The 6858-nt window shown below is 45.1% G+C and overlaps 1 long non-coding RNA gene across 2 annotated transcripts in view; it reads right to left on the bottom strand.

Moving 5' to 3' along the window:
• The window catches only part of LOC141264264 (uncharacterized), a 225954-nt gene extending 220742 nt beyond the window's left edge, over positions 1 to 5212 (bottom strand). The window contains exon 1 of one of the 2 annotated variants that reach the window (XR_012319863.1): positions 5079 to 5212. This is a non-coding gene — a long non-coding RNA (uncharacterized lncRNA). The remainder of the gene's footprint in view (positions 1 to 5078) is intronic. The other variant, XR_012319862.1, reaches the window with a different exon arrangement.
• Between the last annotated feature and the right edge of the window lie 1646 nt (positions 5213 to 6858).

The raw sequence follows: 6858 nt of genomic DNA on the forward strand, positions 1-6858 counted from the left end.
CCGCTGATGTCCCGATGGTAAGTGTGAAGGGAGGACCGGGGAGCGGCGCCGCCGATCGGGATGCTTCTGCTGCGAGCAGCCGGTCATCTCCCAGCTGCTCGCAGCGGAAGTACCCGCACAAGTAGCGCCGCTCCCGGGCCCACACTAATACGACGCTGATTGGTCGCTGCCGCCGGCCGCGACCAATCAGCTATATTGGCGCCAAGTTTAAACACTGCTCTGCTGATTGGTGGCGGCCGCCGGCCACGACCAATCAGCGATATTGGCGTCAAATTTAAACACTGCTGTGCTGATTGGCGCCAAATTTAAACAGGCTCTCCGTCCCTCACTAACACGGTTCACTGATTGGTCGCGGCCGGCGGTGACCAATCAGCGATATTGGCTCCAAATTTAAACACCGCTGTGCTGATTGGCGCCAAATTTAAACAGGCTCTCCGTCCCTCACTAACACAGTTCGCTGATTGGCCGCCGGCCGCGACCAGTCAGCGATATTGGCGCCAAATGTAAAAACCGCTGTGCTGATTGCTCGCGGCCGCGACCAATCAGCGATATTGGCGCCAAATTCAAAAACCGCTGTGCTGATTGAGACCGGTGTACCGCATACATATTCTAGAATACCCGATGCGCTTGAATCGGGCCACCATCTAGTCAATATATAAATTGATGCCATATGGTAAATGCTGTAAAACAAAACAAAATGGTAAAATTGCCATTTTTTTGGTCGCCGCAACTTCTACAAAAAATTCAATCGAAAGTGATCAAAACATTGTATAGTATATACTCCAAAATACAAACAATAAACACATCAGCTGACAATGTAGAAAAACTATTTGTCACGCAGACCCACCAACAGAAAAATAAAGAAGTTACATCTGAAGAATCGTGCTATCAGATCTTTTTTTACAGCACAATGAAAGCCATAAAAACAAAATCCAAAAAACAATGTCAGAATTGCGGTATTTTCACCATTTCACCGCACTCACAGTTTATTTCCCTTTTTACATTACATTATATGGCGTCGTTCAAAACTACAACTCGACTCACAAAACACTGAGGCTATAAACTATGGAAAAATGTAAATGTTATGACTTAGAAAAAGAGGAGGAAAAGGCTGAAATGCAAAAATGAAAATTTTCCATGAAAGGAAGGGTTAATAATAATGTATACGGTTTGCATTGTGAAATATGGTGACAGATCCGCTTCAAAGAAGCATAATGTGGCTTGTTTTCATGCTTCTTGAGTGAAACGAACCTAAAGAAAGTATAAAAGAACGAGTATTGTAACAACAGATCTTCCTGTGACAACTGTAGTTATACCTTCTCTATATCCTCAAACCCCATAATAATGTCATGCAGTTGCTAAGCAAGCTGAACCCACATACTGTGCAGAATATATAAAATGCAAACATTAAAAATGCACAAACATTTTGCAGATTTATGCATTATTCTAGCACAAAGTGCATAAGTAAGTAACACTGGTACTAAAGGGGTTAACAAAAACTGCTCCTCTGAGTCAAGATCTGTTTAAAGGAGTGATGTGTAAGTATATCGCTCAGTCATTATTTATGCAAGCTGTATCATGGCCTTTGCTTTTCCACCTCACTCAGGATAACATGGGTGTGATGGTGTGAACTGCACCTTAAACAAACAGCTCTAACCTTCAAAACATCTTTATTTTTTGCTTGTCCTATAAACTTAGCTAGTTTTATAAAGCCTGATATTAAAGGCACCCTCCCCTATTGGGAGGTTCCTTAGCAACATTAGTTATCAGTGTGCAATCCTGCTACTTAGTTGTAAGGTCCCTGTGCCTGTGCTCTCTGAATCTGATCCTGGCTGTCCTGTCTGCACCTGATCTTGCCCATCCTGTCTGAACTTGATCCTGTCCATTCTGCTGTAACCTGTTCCTCAGCCCTTCCTGCCTCTACCTAGTCCTAAGCCTAATCCGCCTTATCCACACCTATACCGCTACCCTCACCTGTCCAGTTTTAACCAGCACCTGTGATCCTGCACCGAGTCCACCCTTTGTTCCTGAACTTATCCTGTCCGTGCCTGATCCAGTATATGTCCTGGCTACCAGCCGTGCAGTCCTATTCTGAACTTGCTCTGTCTAACTAGCCACATCTCCTCCTGTTAACCAGTTCCTGGCCGGTCCTACTTTCCTGCCCCTGTGGGGTCAGATGCTGCGGCTCCCGGGTCTGTCCTGGAGTAGCACCTGGTGTCCACCTGAGTTCAAGTCTAATCACACCATCAGGGGCTCTAGTGAAGAACCAGGTGGTCACTTATTATTATTATTATTTATTTATATAGCGCCATTGATTCCATGGTGCTGTACAGTACATAGGAAGGGGTTACATAACAAATAGAGATATCACTTACAGCAAACAAACTAACAATGATAGACTGGTACGGAGGGAAGAGGACCCTGCCCTTGTGGGTTTACATTCTACAGGAATGGGGAAGGAGACAGTAGGTTGGGGGTGTTGCAGTAGCTCCGGTGTTGTTGAGGTGGAAGCAAGCAAGGTCATGGCAGGCCGTAAGCTTGTTTGAAGAAATGGGTTTTCAGGTTCTGTCTGAAGGATCCAAAGGTGGAGGCTAATCGGACGTGTTGAGGCACAAAATTCCATAGGATGGGGGATATTTGGGAGAAATCATGGAGGCATTTGGACGAGGAACAAATAAGTGTGGAGGAGAGAAGGAGGTCATGGGAGGACCGGTGATTACGTAAGGGAATATATCGGGAGATTAGTTCGGAGATGTATGGAGGAGAAAGGTTATGGATGGCTTGGTAGGTCAGTGTTAGTAGTTTGAACTGGATACGTTGGGCAATTGGGAGTCAGTGAAGGGATTTGCAAAGGGGGGTAGTAGAGGAGCAGCGAGGCGAGAGATGAACTAGTCATGCACCAGAGTTAAGGATGGACTGGAGGGGTGCAAGAGTGTTAGAAGGTAGGCCACAGAGGATGATGTTGCAGTAGTCTAGGCGGGAGATGAGGGCATGCACAAGCACTTTAGTAGATTGAGGGTTGAGGAAAGGATGAATTCTGGAAATATTTTTGAGCTGGAGACAACAGGAGGTGGCGAGAGCTTGGATGTGGGGTTTGAAGGATAGGGCAGAGTCAAGGGTTACTCCGAGGCTGCAGATTGCCGGTACAGGGGAAAGCGTGATGTAATTTATTGTGATAGAAAGATCAGGTGGGGAAGATATGCAAGATGGGGGAAAGATGATGAGCTCAGTTTTGTCCACATTGAGCTTGAGGAAGCGAGAGGAGAAGGAGGATATGGCTGATAGACATGCAGGGATTCTGGACAGCAGAGAGGTGGATCTGGGTGTCATCAGCGTACAGATGGTACTCGAAGTCATTGGATTTTATGAGCTATCCCAGGCCGAGGGTATAGATTGAGAAGAGGAGGGGTCCTAGGACAGAGCCTTGAGGGACTCCAACAGAGAGGGGCAGGATGAGGGGTAGTGTGGGAGTGGGAGACGCTAAATGTGCAGTTAGAAAGGTATGAGGAGATCCAAGATAGGGCAAGGTTTTTGACGCCAAAGGAAGAGAGGCTCTGTAATAGGAGGCAGTGGTCAACTGTGTCAAAGGCAGAGGACAGGTCAAGAAGAAGGAGTACAGAGAATTGTCTGCTAGCTTTGGCTGTAAGTAAGTCAGAAGTAATTTTGGTGAAGGCACTTTCGGTGGAATGGTGGGGGCGGAAGCCAGATTGTCGGTTGTTGAAGAGAGAGTAAGATGAGAAGTGAGAGGAAAGTTCAGCGTGAACGTGTTGCTCAAGGAGTTTTGGTGGCAAATGGGAGCAGTGATATGGGGCGGAAGCTGGACAAGGCGGTTGGGTCGAGGGATGGCTTTTCGAGGATGGGTGTGATTGTGGCATGTTTTAAGGCAGAGGGGAAGGTATCAGAAGTTAGTGATAGGTTGAAGAGATGGGTTAGGGATGGGATGAGCGTGGGGGTGAGGTTGGGGAGGAGGTGGGATGGGATGGGGTCAAGAGCACAAGTGGTGAGGTGTGATTTGGAGAGGAGACGAGTAAGATCTCCTTCCGTGATGTTGGAAAGGAAGGTTATGGGGGAAGGGCAATGGTCTGAAAAACACTTAGCTACAACCATCCAGGCTCTCTCCAGACTGTGGCACAGTGGTTCCACAACCACATGCGCAACAGTTTCCATGTAGCTTGGATACAGTATCCTGGCTAGTGTGTACAGTGGTTACACTCCAGGATAGGAGTTAACTCCTTTCATCCCAGTCAGCTCTGTCCAACCCATTGATTTATATACAAATGTGAAGAGAGCGACAACAGCATCCACAGTAGAAAAGAGTATCTTCTTTATTGTTTCATCACATAATACAGGGAGACAGCAACGTTTCAACCCTACAGGATAGGTCATGTGTTACGTGCATGCCGCTAGGTTTAGATAGGGGCAAGACAGGTTTCATAAATTCTTTGGAATTCTGGGGGAACCATGCACGTAAAACATGGCTTGATAAAGACCAATCTATCTTGCAAGGTCGAAATGTTGCTGTGTCCCTGTATTTTGTGATGTAATAATAAAGTAGAAGACACTTTTTTCTACTGTGGATTCTGTTGTCACTCTCTTCACCTTTGGATCTTATGGAGGATTGGGATCATCCTCTTTTTGGCATAATTGCAACCACTACCTACTAGTAGTGATGAGCGAATATGTTTTGTTAACCCTTTCACCGAGTATACTCGGGCGAGCACCGAGTATTTACAGCATGCTCGGGCTTTAAGTTTTCGTCGCTCCGTGAACATGATTTGCGACTGTTTGACAGATTTAATACATGTGAGGAATGCCTGTTTTTCCAGCATTCCTCATATGTATTAAATCTGTGAAACAGTTGCAAATCATGTTCATAGAGCGACGAAAACTTAAAGCCTGAGCACGCTATAAATACTCGGTGCTCGGCCGAGCATACTCGGCAAAAGGGTTAACAAAACATACTCGCTCATCACTACTACCTACATATTAATTTATTTGTGGTAAGGAGTTGCCCTACACTTGCTATTTTTCATTGATTTCTATACAGCTATACAGCAATACAGCAGCTAACTGCTCACCTCTCTCCCTGTCAGCTCCAGACAGGGCTCTTATCCATCCTGTAGAATCACAATTCACGGGCCCAGCAGCTGCAGTTTCCAGAGTGGCTCTCTTACAGCTCATACTTTCTTGACCTTTGTGCTTGCACAAATGCTTTGTTATGGCTACATGTAATTATAGTGACAACAGTGTAGACTCAGGACAAACATTATTAGTAGTGATGAGCGAGTATGTTTTGTTAACCCTTTGGCTGAGTATGCTCGGGCGAGCACCGAGTATTTACAACGTGCTCGGGCTTTAAGTTTTCATCGCTCCATGAACATGATTTGCAACTGTTTGAGAGATTTAACACATGTGAGGAATGCCTGTTTTTCCAGCATTCTTCACATGTATTAAATCTGTCAAACAGTTGCAAATCATGTTCACGGAGTGACGAAAACTTAAAGCCCGAGCACGCTATAAATACTCGGTGCTCACCCGAGTATACTCGGCGAAAGGGTTAACAAAACATACTCGCTCATCACTAATTATTAGACCATAAATGTGTAGCAGAAGAAGGAAGCTACTCATCAGAATTGTTACTCAAGGAGCATCACCCGCCCCCCAAGAAACCAGTAAGTAATCAGAGACTGCATAGCTAAGATCAACTCAAGAGACAGATTAAGAATTCCCCTTTAATGATACACCTCTCCCTCCATGCTTCACACTGAGCACCACACATGTAGAAGCTTTCTACTCACCTTTTGTGCCTCTCACAAAAATCTCAAATGTAGACTCATCAGACCACAGTACGGGTTTCCACTGATCTAATGTCCAGTCTTTGCACTGCTTGGCCTAGCAAGTCTCTACTTCTTGTTTGCAGTCCTCAGTAGTGGCTCCTTTGCAGTAATTGTACCATAAACCTCTACTTCTCGCAGTCTCCCCTGGGCAGTTGATGCTGAAATGTGTCTGCAACTAGATGCCTGTGCATCATTTATGAGACCTGTTATCAGTGGTCCTGTCCATTTGCGATTTCTGAATGTTGTAACTCTGATAAACTTATCCTCTACAGCAGAGTTAATTTTCAGTCTTTCTTTTCTGGGGCGTTCCTCATGAGAGCCAGTTTCATCATAGCAATTAATGGTTTTCATCACTGCACTTGAGGATATCTTCAAGGTTCTAACAATTTTCTGGACTGACTGACCATCCTGTCTTAATGTAATGATGGACTGTGAAGATCTGAGGTTGTGGGTTGTAATCATCACCTAGGCAGGTTAACAATGCAACAATATTTTATTCCTTACATCAAGGTTTTACAAAAGCTCCAATTAAATGGCCAAAATACAATTGTCTCAGTCCACAACATTCCCTCCCCAGGACGGTAGTTCCACTGACTTTGTACCAGGAGATACTCACTGTCTCCCAATTTTTGGTTGGCCCACAGATTTCGTATCTCCAGCCACTATAGTCTGTATTCACATTCCACTTTCCTCCAGCCGATAGATAAAATGATAGCAGCACAGGTATTCAGTAGCAACAGTTCTTTAAGAAAGTTTAAATCCAGAAGACAGATCTCACAACTGTAGCACGTTTATCCAGCCCAGTCGGCAACTGATCTCCAAAACTCCATAGACCATCCATCCATGGGCTCCAGGACCTCAGCCTAGATCCTATCCCTTCAATGTCATTCCATCAACTCCTGACTAAACATGTGGTTTATTGTCCTCCCTCCCTGGGATCAGCCCCCTAGATGGGAAGAAGTGTTCACACCCTCCCCCTTAAACATTTGCTTTTAGCTCAAAGGATGAAAAATCTTTCAGA

Source organism: Phyllobates terribilis, unplaced genomic scaffold (assembly GCF_046119375.1).
Source record: "Phyllobates terribilis strain yellow unplaced genomic scaffold, ASM4611937v1 Scaffold_4__5_contigs__length_816908805, whole genome shotgun sequence".
Taxonomy (NCBI): Eukaryota; Metazoa; Chordata; class Amphibia; order Anura; family Dendrobatidae; genus Phyllobates; species Phyllobates terribilis.